This window comes from Capsicum annuum, chromosome 9 (assembly GCF_002878395.1).
Source record: "Capsicum annuum cultivar UCD-10X-F1 chromosome 9, UCD10Xv1.1, whole genome shotgun sequence".
Classification (NCBI taxonomy): Eukaryota; Viridiplantae; Streptophyta; class Magnoliopsida; order Solanales; family Solanaceae; genus Capsicum; species Capsicum annuum.
This window is the reverse complement of record NC_061119.1, coordinates 34,302,863-34,323,465: the sequence shown is the minus strand read 5'-3', so window position 1 is coordinate 34,323,465 and position 20,603 is coordinate 34,302,863. Positions and strand designations below refer to the sequence as shown.

At 30.1% G+C, this 20,603-nt stretch overlaps 1 long non-coding RNA gene across 1 annotated transcript; it reads right to left on the bottom strand.

The window, feature by feature from the left end:
- Positions 1-19,076: 19,076 nt before the first annotated feature.
- On the bottom strand, positions 19,077-20,271 carry LOC124887308. Its single transcript, XR_007044769.1, has 2 exons — positions 19,869-20,271; positions 19,077-19,742 (listed from the first exon to the last, which is right to left on the bottom strand). It is a non-coding gene; the product is annotated as an uncharacterized LOC124887308 (long non-coding RNA).
- Between the last annotated feature and the right edge of the window lie 332 nt (positions 20,272-20,603).

Here is a 20,603-nt window from a genome sequence, read left to right as displayed (position 1 = left end):
TTTTTTATCTTCTTCATTATAGTTATATTCTACATCCTTTTTTAATTTTTTCTGTAGTGGTTTTAGAAAATTGGTTTCTATAAGAATGGTATAATCGGAAGGATCTTCAATTAATCTACATTTAGGAGTCATTGTAGTCATAAGACAGTAATAAATACGATAAGATATTCCTATGAGTTCAGATCCAGGGGCATAATTATAACCATGGATTTTTACATTTAAGGTCAACACATCAAGAATATTTCTATCAGTCAAGGATAATTGTAAATTTGGTTGAACATTAAAATAAATAAGGCCATATGCAAAAGTAGATTCATTAGTTCCCATTAAAGATTGTCTAAAATTTAGATTTCTAGCATCACGTAGTGCCGTTAAAAATATTTCTGACAGACCTCTCAGAGTAAGGGGTTTAAAAGCAATTTGTACTAAGCCAATATGCATGAAATTATAACGATTTTTAAAAGTATGTACATCATTTTTATTAAGCAAGTGAATAGTTTGTTCATCAGCATTTAAGGCAATAGATTGTTCGGTAGTTTTAACAATTTGTTTATGCAGAATTTTATCAGAATAACCGTATTCATAAATAGTTTTTATGTCAATTGTTGGAAGAGTCCATTTATTTAATAAATCGAGATTTTGAGGTAAATCTAGCTCTTCAAGTTTAGTACTTTTTGTACTAACTTCTCCCAAATCCATATTTTAAAATTTCAAGCCTATGCTTTAATTTTAATTAGTTACAAAGATTTATTGGTGCAAAAATAAATAATACAAATAATAGTAACTAGCTATTTTTTTTAATAATCTCTTCATCCCAATTTATGTGACACCTTTTGAATTTTAAGATTCAAACGAGTCTTTATATGACTCGTAATTATTTTTATATGTATTTTAAATATTTAGAATTGTCACTTTTTATGACTTATAGGACTTTTTACGTAGTTTCCAAATATGTAAAATGCTTTTTCAAATGAATTTTTCTATATTGTTGCATTTTTATTTAAAAAAATAAAAATAAAAATAAAACACAAAGATAAAAATATTATCTAACTACCTCTGGATTCACAAGACTTAAACCAATTAAATAATTATACTATAGTAAGAAATAAATTAAAAAAACATGTTAAAGTGCACTAGCTTGTTTATTAAAATCAAAATTAATGATATATATATATTTTTATAATTAGTTATTTTTGCATGAAAACAAAACATACACTCCATTTCAATTTATTTGTCATGGTTTGTCTTGAAACGAAATTTAGCAATGTAAACTTTATTTTTTTGAATTAAAGGACTTAAGCTTACTCAATGATACCATTTCTATACATAAATATATAGTAATGGTATGAATATCTCACTGAAGGAATGAAGTAGACATCAATTTACCATGTCAATAAATAAATATATTGTGATGGTATCATGGAAGTCTAACTAAAGGACTTAAGCAGATATCAATGATATCAAGATAGTATATATATATATTGCAATGGTGGAGGTCTTAATAAAGGATTGAAGCAGGCATCAATGATAAGATGATGGTGTATATTAATGTATTGCGATTGTATCATAAAGGACTGGGTAGTGACTCGTCTGAAAAGTATAACAGTATTCAAGGATATCATATCAATATATAGATATATTATGATGGTATCATGAAGACTTGAGTACTGCCTTATTAAAAGATGATATCATATTCGTATATAGATATATTATGATGATATAATGAGGAGTATGTCACAGAAGGATAAAATAAGTCCTCTACACATGTCAGTACATAGATATACTGTGATTGAGTCATAGAGTACTGAGTAGTGGCTCATTAAAGGGATGATGCTATGTCAATATATGGGTATATTATGACGGTATTCTGATGAGTATCTAGAAGGAATAAAGCCCTCCATGACACCATGCTAATACATAGATATACTCTAATTAAATGGAGAACTGAGGAGTGTCACATTGAAAGATAATACTATATATGCAGTATATTGATATAATGTGATGGTATTATTTCTGAATGAGGTGTGTCTCATTGCAAGACTGAAGTAGCCCTCTATAGTAACATGTCAATATGAATATATATTGTGATGGTAAACGTCTCACTGAAGGGAAGAAGTAGTCTACATGACTCTACATCAGTATATAGATATACTGTGATTATATCATAGAGGACTGAGTAGTGGCTTAGTGAAGGGTGACATTATGCCAATATATAAATGTATTGTGATGGTATACTGATGAGTATCTAGAAGGAATTAAGAAGTCCTAGCTCTATGATACCATATTAATATATAGATATACTATGATGATATGGAGTACACAGAAACAGTCCTCTATGATAACATAAGAAGTTGAATTTTTGTCGTCTTTACAGTATCTTTTGTGTGAACATTCTTTTCTCTTTCTTCCTCGCTCAATTTATATTTTATTCTCTGTCTCAATTTATATAAGGTAGCATGACTTGACACAAAATTTAACAAATAAAAAAAGACCTTTGAAACATAAGATCTAAATAAGTCATAGATATTTGTATGACTATATAATCATTTCATTAAAAACAAAATAAAATTTTAAAGCTATATTATTACTAAATATAGAAATGTGTTTTTTTTTGGGAATGACAAAAAAAAATCTATAAATTTGGATTTAGGGAGTATTGAGTAGTATTATTAGCTTACACTTAGTTCAAAATAAATAATGTTTTACATAATAAGAAGGTAGTATTAGTTTTTTCAAAGAAAAGTTAATCTTAGTTAGGTAAGTAAATTATTATATAACTAAAAAATTTTATTAAGTTGATATTATTTTACTTCACAATAAAGTAATGAGGATGTCTCAAATTGATCGTCCTCACAAAATTTTTTCTGTCAATTACAAGAATTAAATCACTTACACCCCATAATTAAAAAGTAAAAGGTGTTGAGTTGTCACAAATTTTAAATTTTAAGGCGTCCAAACTTTTAAATCGAGTAGCCACATGGATGAATTAGCATGTGTTGCTTTATTTTTTTCTTAAAACAACAATGACTTCTCAAAAATATATAGACCAACATAATACTTTTATTTTATCTAACATCCTTTATTTTTTAGTTAGTTTTACAGAAATATCTATGTATTACTACTATATATATTTATTACTACTATATATACTATATATAAGATAGGATATCAATTTTAGTAGTCCTAACAATGGTATTTTAAGTATTTCATCTTTTTTGTTAAGTAAGATTATCACATGGTAATTAATGGTGTCTTTTTCTAATATATATTTTTTTTCTTATTATTATGCTTAAGACCAATCCCACTTGGACTTTTATTATTGGTCCCTTCTTGTCACTTATTAAATTACCTTTTAATTAAAACTCTATTTATCTTTAATTAACAATCAATTTAGCTCAAAAAATCATTCCAAATAATTTTAATTCAAAATTATAGTTTGCATTGAATTTCAACTACACTCTTATAGTTCTTACTAGTTTAGTGTACGTGTATTGCACGTATATTTTTCGTCAGTACAAAAGATTAAATACAAGAAGAACAAAGTATATTATTATATTGCAATTGCAGCTGCAATATATGAAACATTATATTCATGATTTAAATGGAAAAATGTGTGTTCTTCTAATTTTAGTATATGTGTGTTGCACTTTTACGTCATGCCAATTAATTGGCATCCACCTTATAAACATAAACATACATCTCTCGAAACTTCATAAACAAAAAGAAATTATAAATTAGATAGTTAAATAAATAATTTAAAAATATATTGAAAGGGTGAATCTAAAATTCAGGATGAAAAGAAGTGAGACAAACCAATCGCATACAAATTAAACTTGTATTTATGTCACCCTAATTCAAAATACAAATAATCGAAAATACGGTAAAAGTATATGATGACACTAAATTAACGTATTATCCAACTTTAAACTTTTTGAAAAATTATAGAAATAATATCTTTGAAAAATTTTATTTGAGACAAATTTGTTTTTGACATATAATTTACATGAATATAAAGGAGTCTCCTCTACATGTAGGATGGGAAAGTCATGATTTCCACTCCAAACTATACACGAAAAATCTAGATCGCACTCAAATTATCATAGTGACCTATTACACACCTATACTATATAAAAATGAAACTATTTCCAACTTAGAAGGTGACGCGGCAGATAGATGTATTCACCTTCCTAAGGTGCGTGAGAGGAAGGAAAAAAATTTTCAAATAACATAATTGCACACGTGTCACTATTTCATTTGTCATTATATCATTAAGAACTCCTAATATTCTTCTTAATATATACAATTAGCTAGATTAATTATTTTTTCAATTGAAAAATGTTAATAAAATTAAATTTCTTATTTATTCATTTTATTATGTGGGTCCCGCCTTCTTCAATTGCTTCTTCTTCACCAAAATCACCATTAAAACAACACCATTGACACCATCATCATCAAAATCAAAACTTTACCACAATAATTTTAAGAATCCACCATAGATTTCATTATCGGAATCACAATACAACCATTAGTATCACAAAAATCACAAACAACCACCATAAAATTCAACATCCACTACTAAAATTGTCATCAGAATCACAATATCACCATTGTTAACATCCAAAGTTACAAAAACCACCACAAATTCGCACCTGCACCACTACTAAATTCTAATGGCGCCTTACAATTGTCAATGAAACTTTCCCTTTCTCTTTTTGTCTTCTCTTCCCGCACCTGCCACAGGTAATAATAACGTTATCACCGCCTATCGAATTTTCACTGCAACTTCTATACTCAACATATGTTTTACCATTGTTTGTTCCTCTCTTTGAATTTCTCTTTTTTCTTCAATTTATCAATGATGAAAAGGGAAGAAAAAAAGATTTAAATTAGTTGGATAGGAAGAAGAAGATATTTAAATTCATATTCTACTCGAATGGATCGGGTAGGGTGAAATATTTGGGTTGGGTGGGGTTAGAATTGGGTTAAATTAGTTGGGTAGGGTTAGGTTTATTTAAGGGTCCATTAATTAAATAGAAAAATTAAATTAAACACGTGACATCACCACAGGGCAAGTAGAGTACACTCCACTCATTAAACTTTGGCATGGGTGTCGCGGAGAGGTAATAGTTTCACTTTTATATAGGTCACTATGATAGTTTGGGTGTGACCTAGACTTTTTGTGTATAGTTTGAGATGAAAACCATGACTTTTCCCCATGTTGGATTAAGTTGCGTAGCTATTATCAAAAGTGATTTGTAAAATAATAGCTCTAACTTGTAGTTATATAGAAACACACTCACAACAACACCATGCTAAGTGACAATTTAATGTAGTTCAAAATAATTAAGTCTAAAGAGAATTAACAGACAAAAACAGTACAATCTAACAACCATATATATATATATATATATATATATATATATATATATATATATATATATATATAACACAATAAGAAGGCTAAATTAACCGTGACACAATTCAATATTGTTTTTGGGTTCACAAAATCTATATTTCGGCACAACAATTTCAACACAAGTTCAAGTATAAAACAAGAACACTTATGAAGTTATGTAACACCCTCAATACAAGATCAAAAAGACCTTTCAAAGAAGTGTATTTTTCAGAAAATTAGACGAAAAAGAAAAAGGCCAAGTCCTTCAACTTCACGAAGTGTCCTTTAGGATATAATTCCCCTCAAGTACCCGAGGTTGCGAAATTTTCCCTCCCAGGATAAAATGGCCTAACAAAAATCCGACTGTAGTGGTACCTTCGAATTCTCTTCGAACTCACTCAACGATTAGATGATCATACGGAGTATTTCAAAAAATAGGTTTCTGCACTGCATGCATGCACGTTAATGGAGGTTCAAAAAATTATAAACAAAAACTGGTTTGGTTTTTCGGATTGTTCAGATAAATTTTGTCCAAAAAAATAGATCTCATCAATCAATCATTTTCCAAATCCAAATCCAAATCGAGCGACGACGATGAAACGAGGCACCTCTTGATTCTTGCCCCACTTACCATGTGGAGTAAATGTTCCTTAATATAAACACTTGAAAGTTTTCTTCTCCCACCAATGTAGAAGAATTAGTAGACTTTCCATTTTTGATTGTTATCACAATTTTTTCCTCCACTTGATTCCCTCCATTTTCCGTTCATACTTTGATCTTGAACCCAACATTCAATAGCTGAATAATGAAGACTCTAAACCAACTAAGGGTCATTGACAAACATATTTGCCATAAGCATAAGAGAATTTATTGGTATAATGGCCATTCACTTGACTAAGTTTGTGCGCTTACAACACTCCACCACAATTACGTGATTAATCAAGTCTGCATTGTGATTTTCCTTCTTAAGTCATTGCGCATATATAGATAGGCTATATTACGGTGAGTTTGAATATATAAAATTTTCATAATTCTTCTGATGCAGACGTCCAACGTGTGCATCTTGAAAGATTTATTTAGCAATGATTCTTTTTCCATCATTTGATTCAATATAAATGGCACACTTATCATGTTCTATGTACACGTAAAAAAAATATGTCCAAACTTGTATCAAAATTAAATAAAGAAATATGTCCAAACTTGTACCAAAATTAAATAAAGGGAGACATAAAATTCTCTAAATGCTACAACATGAAACAAAAAAATATGGTAACATAAAGCATGTTGAGAAGTTGCTACAGAAATTTAAGATACAGAAGATACAAATTCAACGCTTGATATTAAAAATATTTATTTATGTTTAAACATTACATATTATCAAAGCATTTTCTACATTACAATTTATATGATACCTTTTGAATCCCGAGATTCAAATAAAGTTTCTTTTGAACGTAATTTTTTGGATCAGTGACAAAAAAAATGAAATTAGACAAAGTTATTTATATGTATTTTAAGATTAGTGTCAACGAATCTTTTATTATAGAAGTTAACTAAAAAAAAACTTTTTATTTATTATAAAAAGTTATAATACTCTCTCCGTCCTAAATTATTCGTTTCAAATTTCTTCATTTGATTTCTCATTTTACTTGTCTTTTTCATTAATCAAGAAGAGACAATTTTTTTTTTTTCATGTTTTACCCTTCCCATTAATTATCTTTTCTTCAAATTAAAATATAAACATCATTTAATAGGGTTATTATGGTAAACTAATCACGTTATTAATTATTTTTCTTAATCAATATGTCATCTCAATTTGGGACGAATAATTTGAGATGGAGGGAGTATGTTGTTAACTTCTCAAATAGTAAGGCACCACGCATAATGTAATAAATTGAAATAGTATTCAAGTATCCCTGAAGTCTGTGTTGCGTTAACAACAATATTCTTTAATTACTCCGCTTGACGAATTAATTACCACCAGCAATAAATTATTTATTCAAACCATAAATATAGCGGACTTGCTTTACTCGATCTAGAATATAGATAGAAACAAAAAAGGTAGATGTCCAAAGCAAAGTTTTAGCCATTGTAAGGTCTACTATAAGCTCATCTAATATCTGCTGCAATAATAACATACACGTACACGTAACTTATTCTTACCGACTTACCTTATTATTACTCTTTTTATGGGTAAGAGGTTATTTCCGAAAAATCTTCTACTAAATAATAATAATGATGATGATGATAACAATAATATAATAATAATTATTATTATACTATTATTATTATTATTATTATTATTATTATTATTATTATCGAAAGTCATACTTGTATGAGATCGATGAGCAGATGCTGCAAACATAAAATAAGAAATTAATTAGATTTGACCAACACAAGAATTACAATTTGTAAATATTCTACTGTGAATAACAACTCTTTTATTTATAGATGAAAACTAACTTGATCTTAAAGTAATTAAACCTAATTTTTCTCCAAAGAAACAAAGCAGATTCTACGATATATGTTTAAGACAATAATAGAATCCATTGTAGAGTTTTTTAATGAATGATAGGTAGTTCAAATAATATTGGCATTTTAAATAGATTCAACGCTATAACACAATAACTTCATAAGATGTTGAGATTCAAATAATATGAAGCGATTTGATTATGTGCAACTAACCAAATGACATAAGGAACGCATGTATATTAATAGAAGTTAATTTTAAAAGTACAAAAGAACCAAAAAAATTTACGAAGAAAGGCTCAAAACACATGACGCATGTAGAAATAATAACATACCCCATGTAATTTCACAAGTAAACTAATTTCATCGTATCTCATAGAGATAGAAAACTGCTTTCAAAAATGCCCGACATAAGTGCAACAAAGTAATTCATGACCGCGATACCCTCCTATAAGGTTATATCCTTGGTACGTACCTTCCCCTTTTCTGATTCAATTCAATCATTTGAGTATTATGCTCTACAACTCAATTGATCTACAAAGACACCTTGGCCAGCATGATTGTTGGTACAAACAGATTCTTTGCAGCAAAAGATAGATGGAAGCAAAAGTCGTCCACCAGAAAAACAAAATGACCAAAACTTACCCAGAAATTTCACATATCCAAACAAATATTTCATAAGCAATTGGGTCAAAATCACATAATTGAATTAAGTATTTGAGGTATAAAGGACTTAAAATTCAACTTTTTGAGAGGCATTGTAATAATCTAACTTTGCACTAAGGGGCTTTTCACTTTTAATATAATAGCATGATAAATAAAGACGAAATGAGGGGAAAAAAAGGTAACCAACCATTTGATCCATCAAGTGTATCGGCAATGAGAGCATGGACAAAAGCTTCTAATCACCGATGGATCTGTCTTTAATTGACAATAAAACTCATGATCCAATAAGCCCATTCAATAGGGCATAAAAGATTATAAGTATGAAAAACATGCTGCAGATGATACCACTAATGGCTACCACCTGCACAATGTTAAACCAACTATCAGCCAAGTAAACATGCCCTAAAAGGTGTGTTATTCAGAAAACAATATTATAGCTGATCAAGACTAAGATAGAGGTGTCAAACTTACTTATGTAAATATGTAACCGTGTTTAGTATTCCAAGAATAGTGGAATGTTCATCTCTAAAAATCCAACAATCAAGGAGTAGGATAGACAAGCACACAATCCTTGAATTGAGGGACAGGATCGCACCAAATCGATAGTTACAAAAATAGGACTTTTAATCATTACTTAAATGATGAATTTAATTATAATAAAATTTAAGTAACAATCAAAACAAACATTATAATATATTCTTAGCGGAAAAGCAACCCAAAATATCCACAAAGAAAACTAACCAATAGAGCAAGAAAAACTCAATCAAAAGTTCTCATATCGATATATATCAAACTTACAATAACAAAACTAACTTGAGCCGTAAACTCCAAAATTTTAGCAATTGGCATTATCACGGCCCCCTGATTACAATGAATATTCAAAGTGATATAAATCCTCGTAACAAAAGCCTCAACAAAGAAGCTTCAACCAAAAAATAATAGTAATATTACTGTTTTGAGGCATAAAGATTAAGGATGCTATTTTTTAAGTTAATAATATTCTCAAATCGCAAAAGACAAAAAAATACAAATATATGTATTCTCTTATAATACATGTAGGTTCATTGAGAAAAACTCAATTGTAGGTTCATTGTTATTTCTTTTATATTATATGTGATTTTCTAACCTAATTAGAATTTTATACAAATTATATACAAAAAAGTTCCACTTAAAAAAAAAAATTAAATCTTCATGGTCACGAAATAACTAAAAAAGGAAGGAATCAATGTGAGCATATTTAAGTCAAGTTGAAGTCTCCTATTCACTTTTAAGAAGGAATAAACTTATTTAAGGTAGAATGACTTCTACTTAGTAAACATTTTACCATAAATATATTTAATTAATTTTTAATTCTTAAATATTATAGAAAAAAATAGTGAAAAGACGATTTTGTCTAAAGTAAAGACTTTTAATGAAGGGTAAATAGTTCAAATCATTTTTCTAAGAATCTTCACACATTTAATATATTATAGATTAGTATAGTGCAATTCTAAAAAAATATATTATAAATAAGATCACTTAATAAATAATACCTTATATATATTATTTTTCTTTGCAAACATTAAAAAAGATAAAGTAATAATTAAAATATGAAGCAACGGCAAAGAAGGGAGCAATATGTGCTGACTTTGAAGGAACAAAAACTTTTGTAGTTTCTCCGATGTTTTTCCGAAAAGTAGCCTGACTAGACATGGTAGAAATTATTTTTAGAAGACAGGTTAATCCTTGTAATGATCCCCAACTTCATATGGGAAACTCTTATTTTGTGTTTAACCCAGACTAAATAGTTTGGTATGTAATATCAACTTATTATTAGTATTATTAATATATATTACCAAAAAAAAGTATTATTAATATAAATTCCTAGCTAACAAAAAAAAAAAGATACTCACAAAATCATAAAAATAAAAATATTTTTTAATTTATGATCTTCATCAAATTATAATTATTTAAATATTTTAAATCATATTATTTTATAAAATATTAAATTTTTTGTGGTCCTTTGATATATTCTAATTCTCCGATAATACTTTCTTTTCTCACAAATATTTTTTTCCTTAAAAATTATCTAATTATGAAATTAAAAACCTTAATAATTAGAAAAAATTATTAACAAGACATGTTTGACATATCATTAGATTATATTAATTATAAAATAAAAAGTATATAACAAATCATATTTTAAATTAAAATTTTTATCTTTATATCTTGAGTTTGGGCCCGGGCTTAGCACAGATCTCCTGGAACTAGTATATATATAATTGAAACAATATTTCATGATACTATGTCAGTATATCTCCAATATATAGATATACTATGATGGTATCATGAAGGACTGGATAATGTCAAACTGAAGGACTCAAATATACGTCAATGAAAAAGAGCAAAAAAAGTGAATAAAATTAGATTATCGAAAAACATAAAAAGGAATTAAATAAAATTCAAAAAAAGAAATAAATAAAATAAAAATCAAAAATTGAGTATAAAATTAGATTATGATGAAAAAAAATAAAAAAATAGTATGTCTTGAGAAAAATGGATGAAAAGGGAGAAAACGATAAAGAAATAAACGAGAAAAAAAGAAAGGAGAAAAGAAAGAAAAAATAAAAAGGAATAGAGAAAATTATAAAAAAAATAAAAAGAACGGATGTTGACTATATTAATTACCTTTTTTATTATATAAAAAGTAAATAAATAATAAGAACAAACCAAATGATGAATAATAAAAGATAATGACGGAAAAAATAAAATTAGAAAACGAACAAGAAATAAAAAAATGAAAAACAAAGAGAATAAAACAAAATTACAAAAATAAGGAAATAAAAATTAATCAAGGTGAATGAAGAAAATAAAAATAACATGATTTGAGAATAAAATAAATAAACAATAAAGGAGGAAAAAGAAAATTAACAAGACAAAGAAAATGAGAAAAAAGAACAGTAAAAAATGAAATCTCACACACATCGAAATTTGGACATTATCTCAATTATTATTTTCCCGTTACTTTGATTATCACTGCATTTATTTTTATTAAGATTTAGACGTCTGAATTTGAATACATATCTGATTAATTAAGATGTTATCTCTAGATCTGAAAATGGAATGATTAAGACTGTTTATTTTTCAATGTCTAAATGTAATTTTTTTTTTATTTATATATACAGTAAAAAAATATAATTTAAATAAAAAATTAATTATTTATTAGATAAATATGTAATTTAATACAATGAAATTATTATTTGATTAAAAAAATATTTATGTCTGTTAGTGATAATGGAGATAGTTTGTAATAGTGATATAGTTTGTAATGGTGATTGTGGCAAGGATTGATGTTAATGATTAGCTATGTTGGTGGTGATAGTTGTGATGGTTGGTATTGTAGCGACTGTTATGATGGTGGCGATTGATAGTGGTGGTGGTAATTGTGATGTGAAGTTGATTGATAATAGTAGTTAGAGAAGTTGATTGTGATTGCCGAAAAATGAATGCATGATGGTTGACGATGTGTTGGTGCTACTTGGAGATGTTGTTAGTTGTAATGGTGGAGATGGTTGCTAGGCGATGATAGTGGTTGAAGTGGTGGTAGAAGTGGCGACACTAGTGACAATGGTAGTGGTGGATGAAGAATGTGTGGAGGTTAATGATGTATTAATGGTAGTTAGCAGTGGTACTAGTTGTGATAGATAAGTTGGTCGATAGTAGAGATTGATCGATAGTGGCTGATGATGGTGGTGTCATTGGCGGTGGTGGTGACGGTGGATATAATTAGAATAATGAAGGTGGTAGGTGTGGTAGCGGTTGACAATAATGGTTGGTAGCAATGTTTGTTGTCAATGGTGGTTGTGATAATGAAGGTGGTTGGTGGTTGGTAGTGGAAGGTAGTGGTTGACAATGGTGGTGATGATAGAGATGGTTACTGTTGGTGACTGATGATTATGGATAGAGTGTCGGTCAATATTAAAATACCTGTTAATGATATTAAGAGTACTTGGTTCTAAATTAGAATGATTAAAACCTATTCAAACCTAGTAAAAGCTAAAATCATAATAAAAAATAAATGCACTTAATGATCTGAAGTTTGAACCATTCAGATTCAAACTTCTATTAAATGCAAACAAATGAGGCATATCTGTAGAAATTATTCTGTCTATTTCGATATTTTCAAGACTCACCTGATCATCTTTGATTATATCTGTAGGGATCAGTCTTGATGTGGCTATTTTCGTTTTTTCAAGACTCAGCTGATCATTTATCTTCAATGGATCTACTTCTTTATTGATCCAATTAGTCAGCAATATAATCTATTATTTTAGAGAAAACTATGCTTATTAGTGTATATTTATTATAGAATAAAACTCTAATTTTATTGTATTTAGATTAAGATGTGTCTATTATTGATGATTTTTTTCATCTATAAATATAATTTTTTTTGTAGCCAATAATTGCACTATTTAACTGCTAAGCTTAAATCATAGCCATTTGAAAATATTTTTTGTTTGTGCAAAATTCTTTGTGACTAAATTGTAGTTAAATAGAGAAAATAATATAATTGTCACTAATTATTTGATTTATTAGTGACAAAAGATAAGGTCGCAATTAAATATAAATTTTGTGGTTAAAGTTACAATAATTAACTACAGTTTGTAATTCGTCAATACTGTATCAATAAATTTTTTGTGACAAATTTTTTCGTGACCAAATATTAATAAGTTTTAGGACAAAAAATAATTTGTCACAAATTGGATACATCAATTAGTGACAAAATATTGTGTCAATGATATATTTAAATTCATAGTTAATAGTACTTCATAAATGGCGCCAAATCAATTTTTGGCGGGAAATTTTAATGGACAAAATTTTGTTACGAAACAAAATTTTATATTTATCACTAAAAGTATGTGCCTCTTAAATTTAAACATGAAATAAAATTTTCGTCACAAAAAGTGAATAATTAGTGACGAATTTTATTTCGTAGCTAGTACTTTCGTAGCTATATATCATATTTGTTGTAGTGATATATTACGCCAATCCCTCCCAGACAGCCCAAGTGTTTGGACTTAGGAGCAAAGGTAGATCTAGAGCAAATTATGCAAGTGCAACAAAATCTGTCATTTTTGCTCAATAATGTATGCATATGCAAAAATTATACGAAAAACAGTATATTTAATTTCTTGTCAAAAATAATTATAATCGTTAGCAATATGTATAAAAGAATATACTAGTTACATATAAATTATGCATTATACAATGTAAAGATCTTACTATTTAATATATAGTACTTTCATTTCATTTATGTGAACTTATTTTTTTTATTATTTTGTATATAAATGAATGATCCTTTTTGTATTAGTGAAAATATACCAAGGGAAAAGATTAGACAAGTGATAAAGAGGTAGGACACATTTTGATTTTCACACACTTACCAAACGTGGTTCCAAAAATGTTTAAGAGGCTTGCCGCCATGTACGTCCTTTTGTCTCCAGGATTGTATAGGTCAAGATGATTTGTCCAGGACCAGTGGAGAAAAAGAAGCATGCACAACTATGATATCCCCAAATCTTGTGTATAACGAATGTTTTAGTGCACCCAACTGTCCTTTTTTACTCTATTCTACTAGGAGTTCACGGTTTCCAAGTCAATAATGGCTAATGAGTTACGCATAAGGAAAGGTAGTTAGTATAGTCTCCTCAAACCAAAGTGAATTTGTAGCTGGGAGATCTAAATCCAGAACAGAGGCGGATTCAGGATCCGGATTCTCTGGGTGCCAAGTAAAATTATCAACTGGTACATTTATGGTGCTTGTTGCTATGTTTTAATCAACAATGCTTAAATTGGTACATTTACGACACTTGTTTCCCTGTTTTAATCAACAATGCTTAAACAAAAAAAATAAAAAAATGACTCTTGTTTCCCTATTTTAATCAACAATGCTTAAACAATTTTTTTTTTTAAAAAATAATCAACAATGCTTAAACAAAAAAAATTAAAAAAAATGACGCTTATTGCCATATTTTAATCAACAATGCTTAAACAAAAAAAAATAATTAAAAAATGATGTGCTACTGACCAAGATAGAACCCACAACCTTTGAACCACAAAAGTGACACTTTACCACTTGCACAAGATAATGCTTTGATATTGTGAGTGACAGATTTAATATTTTACTATACCAATCCCTATATATAGAGCAATGCTTAAAAAAAATAAAAAAATGATATGCTACTGACCAAGATCGAACCCACGGCTTAGTCACAAAAGTGGCAGTTTGCCACTTGAACTAGATAGCACTTTGGTATTATGAGTGACAGATTTAATATTTACTATATCAGTCTCAATATATATAGAATAACACTTTGGTATTGTGAGTGACAGATTTAATATTTACTATATCAGTCTCGATATATATAGAATTTAATAATTACTATATCAGTCTCGATATATATAGAATAGTGCTTAACAGAAAAAAACCTAAAAAATAATACACACAAAAGTGGCACTTTGCCACTTGCACTAAATAGTGCTTTGATATTGTGGGTGGCAGATTTAATATTTTAATATATTAGTCTATATATATAGCTATATATAGAGAGTTTCCATCGAAATTTGCGGGTGGCGTGCCACCCTCACCGGACTTAATAGATCCGCCCCTGATCCAGAATATACTTATTTACCAGGATTTGGTTGCAGGAAAAACACCACCCATAGTTGCTTGATTAAGATTGACCTTAAAAAATTATATGATACCAAACGGTATCTAAATGAGCACAAAACAACCCATAATCTTCTCAAAACAGTCCACACGACAAGACACCAAACGGAAACAACAAATACAAACTTAAATGAAAAAGAAGATAGGTAACTTGACACAAAGAGAACACATAATGTAGTAATTAAAGAGTATATTAAACTCTAAAACCTCTACAAAATACGTTAACAAGCACCAAGTTCTTACGGTGACCGCCAAGGGAATCAACTCACCTCAAGATCCACCGTTTTCAAGCAAAGAACAATATTGGCTTTTTCAAGCCCTAAAGCTACAATGGCTAGTCCAAGCCCTAACTAAGAACTATACTAAGGTGGTCTACTCTCAAGAGAGAGGATTTTCAATGTCTCATTTTTTCATCATTCAACAACTAATGAGAGAAAACCTAAAAAGTCCTACTTATAGACCATGTACGATGTCCAAAATACCCTTAATGAAGGGGCTGCCAAGGTGTGTTGGACTTGAATGAATGGCACCTCTTCAATTCTCTCAAAATCGAGGATAGTTTATAATTTAAGGCTTGTGGTTCTCGGGTTAACAACAATGTAAGCATCCAAGCAACCTTCCACACGTGGGATTGCTTTAAGTCATGCTCAAACGGTCCTTCCTTGTATATCCTTGTGCTCTCGGGGTGATCAAGTCTTGAGCCTTTAGGTGTTGACCTCCAAAGATGTCATCAAAAGCTAAGGCGACCATTTGACTTGTATCATCATCCCCTCCTTGAAAAGGATTCGACCTCGAATTCATACCTTGCAAAAAAAGAGAAAGGATAAACAAACACAACTTCCTCATGGCATAAGGGTTAGAGTTAGTACAATAATAAACATCATCATGCCAAGGCGGAACATACTTGAAATATAACCATGAATCCGTTGTGTTAGTCATAAAAAGCTTAGCAAAAATATCAAGGGCATGGTTATGACAAGTATCAAGAGATAAAGAAACTACAAAGGACTCAATAGTATCCCGAAGTCCTAAAGGTAAGGCTACCCGTGACTTAGGGACCATAAAGCACAATTGTTTCATTACCCCTTCAAGTGACCTCATCAAATATTGTGCCACTATTGGTCTTAAAGTCCACCAAACACACATGGCATAGTTATTATAACAAGTGGACCAACCAACAAGTTTCCTACCTCTACATAATACAAATCCAAAACTAGCATGGAAGTCATCATAGGAAAAGAGGTAGTATAGGAAAGAACCAAGTGTAAAGTATACACGGGTGAAGACAAACCATTTAAGCACATACACATTCTTTGCTTCAAGCAAATAGGAAACTTGGCATCCTCAAGTTGGTATTCATGCAATGTAAGCACAAGTGTGTCAAGCAAGGATGCAAATTTAGAAACATTACCCCAAAGAGTCAATGACACCTTTGCCCTCGGGTTTTCAAGAAGGACTACACATTTCTTACTTTTAAGAGTACTCTTATCTTTTAAAAAGAGATTTTCATCTTTAGGATAAATTTTGTCACACCATAGTGGATTAGCATATTGGCTATATACTTCAAGGCAATCTATAACATTAGTTTCTCCACTAGGTTCCTTAGGAGTGTGTATATCATCTTCAAACAAGACATTATACCTAAAGAGAGAATGATCTATCTTATGGGAAGATTTGAAACTAGCAAATTCCTCACTTTCTAAAAGATCAATATCAAGTTTTAAAGAGGTTTCAAGCATAAGATTGTCCCAAGAATGACTCTCGGGTTCACTCCCATTTTGTTTACCAACATTTTCAAGTATTTCACTCACTTGAGTTCTATTAATCGGATCACACACATACTCAAGTGGTGGACAAGTTTCACAAATAAGTTGGTCAACACAATTTTCACACGATGATGTACTTTCGTTCAACGCAATAGCTTCAACACTAGGTGGACACAAGTCAATCTTACAAGAAAAGTCAACTCGGTCATCTATAGGATCAATTAGTGTATCCACTCATACAATATGTACATCATCCACAAGTGGCAAAGAATCAATATACTCACATGTAGGTAGGCTATTACTCACACTCGATGGCTTATTAGCCACATGACCATCATTTACATGCACTAAAGTGTAAGAGTTAAGTATTTTACCTTGACGTTCATGAGTATGTTCATCATTACCTCAGTGTAAAAATCCATCACAAGCTTGGGAAGCAACTTCTTCGGGGAGATCTCATCGCAAGTTGTTTGGACATTTGGATTTTGAGGAAAGAGTTTGGGTAACAATTGGCGTATAATTTCAATGTGCCGTTGCATATCTTCAAGATCGTCATTGATGCGATAACACGTGGCCTTGAAATTATGGTCAGCCATGGTACCTAACAAAAAAAAAAAGAAAGACAAAAACAAACAAAAGAAAACAAACAAGATTAGTAGTAAAAGCTCCTCACCAACACTCGTATACACTCACCTTTGTGATTCTCACAATTGGAGCGGTGAATATTGAAAGTTGCTTATACTCCGGTAGTCAATAAGATGTTAATCCTACTTGGCGGCATAAATGGATTCTTGTTTTGATTGACTCAATACACAAAACAAAATTCACTTATGAACTTGAAACAAAGAATTTACTATGAGTTACAAACGAGAAAAGCACACAAATAACGAAGACACGAAAGAAACGTATTCAAAAACTAATTTACAACTTTGTAGTTATTTACTAGTTGTCAATTTGTATAAGAATAAAAAAAATGAAACAAAGAATCAATAATAATAAACTAAGAATCCAAGATTTTGAGCCCTAAGTTTCGGTATTGTACAAAAATTGGTGATGTGGCGGTCTAGGATTGGTTGCGGTTTTTGAAAGGTTCTTATTTTTCCAACTTTGAAATTTTGATTCGATTTTCAATTCTTGAAGAAGTGTATTTCGGCCTTGGGGAAGAAAAATATCAAGATTGGAGCCCTTTTTCACATTCAAAAAGGTTTGACTTGTCTTACACCTTTTGGGCAAGACACCTTTTTGAAGGGTTGGTGGCCCTTTCCTCTATTGGACACCTAGAAAAGTGTTTTTTTCCCTCTTTTAGTACCAAGGCTTTTGTAGATGTTTTTGTCCCCCTTCCCTTTTGATAGGTCTTTGGGATTTGTTTTCAAGACTAATAAAGGCCTCACTTCTTTCTATTTGGCTTTTGGATCAAACAACACTATTGAAGAGCTTTTTTGCAATTAGACATGAAGATAGTCTAGAACAACAAGAACTTTCAATAGAAGTTTGAAAACCTAGCCTCCCATTGAACCTCCAACAATCAACAACACCTTTTTAAAGCTTAAAAACCACAACCAAATACCCAAAACACGAGCTCAAGTCATCTTCAATTTTCGGTCCACACAACAACACCAACAATGTTTAAGTTCTGGAAACTGTAACAACAATACCAACAACAATGTTCAAGCTCAACTTGGATCTAGACTCAAGGGTGTTAGTGAAGACAAAACTAACACTTAGAAACAACTAAGACAATCAAAACACACCTAAATCTAGACACAAATCTCGGCCAAAACAAAAACAACAAGAAGAACAATTTCGGCCAAGAACACAAAAAATGGACAAATTTACCTCTTTTTGATTTTTCAGTTTTCTAACACATTTTTTTTATTTTCAAGTTTACGAACCCAAGATTGATCTTGTGGGAATAATATCAAGCCATGCTATGATACCAAATGGTTTCTAAATGAGCAAAAAACTCCCACAATCTTCACAAAACAGTCCATACGATAAGACACCAAACGGAAACAACAAAGAAAAACTTAAACGAAAAAGAATATAGGTAAATTGACACAAAGAGAACACATAATGTAGCAACTAAACAGTATATTAAACTCTAAAACCTCTACAAAGTACGTTAACAAGAACCAAGTTCTTACTGTGGCCGCCAAGGGAATCTACTCACCCCAAGATCCATCGTTTCCAAGCAAAGAACAATATTGGTTTTTTCAAACCCTAAGCTATAATGACTAGTCCAAGCCCTAATTAAGAACTACACTAAGGTGGTCTACTCTCAAGAGAGAGGATTTTCAATATCTCATAGTTTTATCATTCAATAACTAATGAGAAAAAACCTAAAAAGTCCTACTTATAATATATTACAAAAGAAGACAAAAAAATCACTTTTCCCTTAATGAGAGGACTGCCGTGGTGTGTAAATTTACCATGTGAGACCTCCAAAATACCCTTAATGAAGGGGCTACCAAGGTGTGTTGGACTTGAATAAATGGCACCTCTTTAATGCTCTCAAAATTGAGGACGGTTTATACTTCAAGGATTATGGTCCTCGGGTTAACAACAATGTAAGAATCCAAGAAACCTTCCACACACGGGATTGATTTAAGTCATGCTCAAAATGGGCCTTCCTTGCATATCCTTGTGCTCTCGGGGTGACCAAGTCTTGAGCCTTTAGGTGTTAGCCTCCAAAGATGTCATCAAAAGCTAAGGTGGCCATTTGTCTTGTATCATTATATGACTGTAGAATAAGATTTTGTCAAAGAGATTGTTATAATATGCACAACGGAAACAATAATTATACAGGATCAATATAACTTATACATAATCTAGATAACATAATCAAAATGAAAACTAGAAAATTTACCTCTGGAAGCTTTCGCACAGTTCGTTCAACACCTTGTTTGCCAGGCCTGCTGTTTTCTACTACTTCATGATTAACTCTTTTAATCAACACTAGTGTGGTCAAGTGGCTTTTTTTCTTGAAAAGGATAATCTTCTGCTGAAAAAAACACCCTTATTTATCTCAATCTTCCATTGAAGAGGGGAGGAGAAAAGACAAACGTTTTTGGTCATTACTTCTACCTTAATGGCACTATAATGGGAAAACCGTTTTTGCCTTAATTAGCCCTATTAAGGCCAAAATGTTTCAGCTCTTTATGGGTATTAAAACATTGTTTATTGATAGTAAAGTCCCTTCATATAGAAGACCAGTAAAATTACTTCTTCTAAAAAGAAATCCTTTTCCTTTTCAAAAATTGATTAGTTAATTAGGCTTAGTAGGGACCACAAATTTATTAACAGAGGCTTCCAATTATAATATTAATTCGGTAATGAATAAATTAGCATATCATAATAAATTACAAATTATCCCACTAAAAATTTTAATTGCACTCCTCGATTTAATTTCAAAATCTACCATTATATCTTATCTAACTCCCCATGTTAGAATTACCGACACCAATCAATTAAATTAAATTCTCTGAAAATTTAACTCATTGATTAATTTAATCCTTTATTTATAATTCTTAACTTATTTCACATGACGGATATAAAATTCGCCTGCAGAATTTTCAAGTGAAAACTTATAAGCAACCATAAT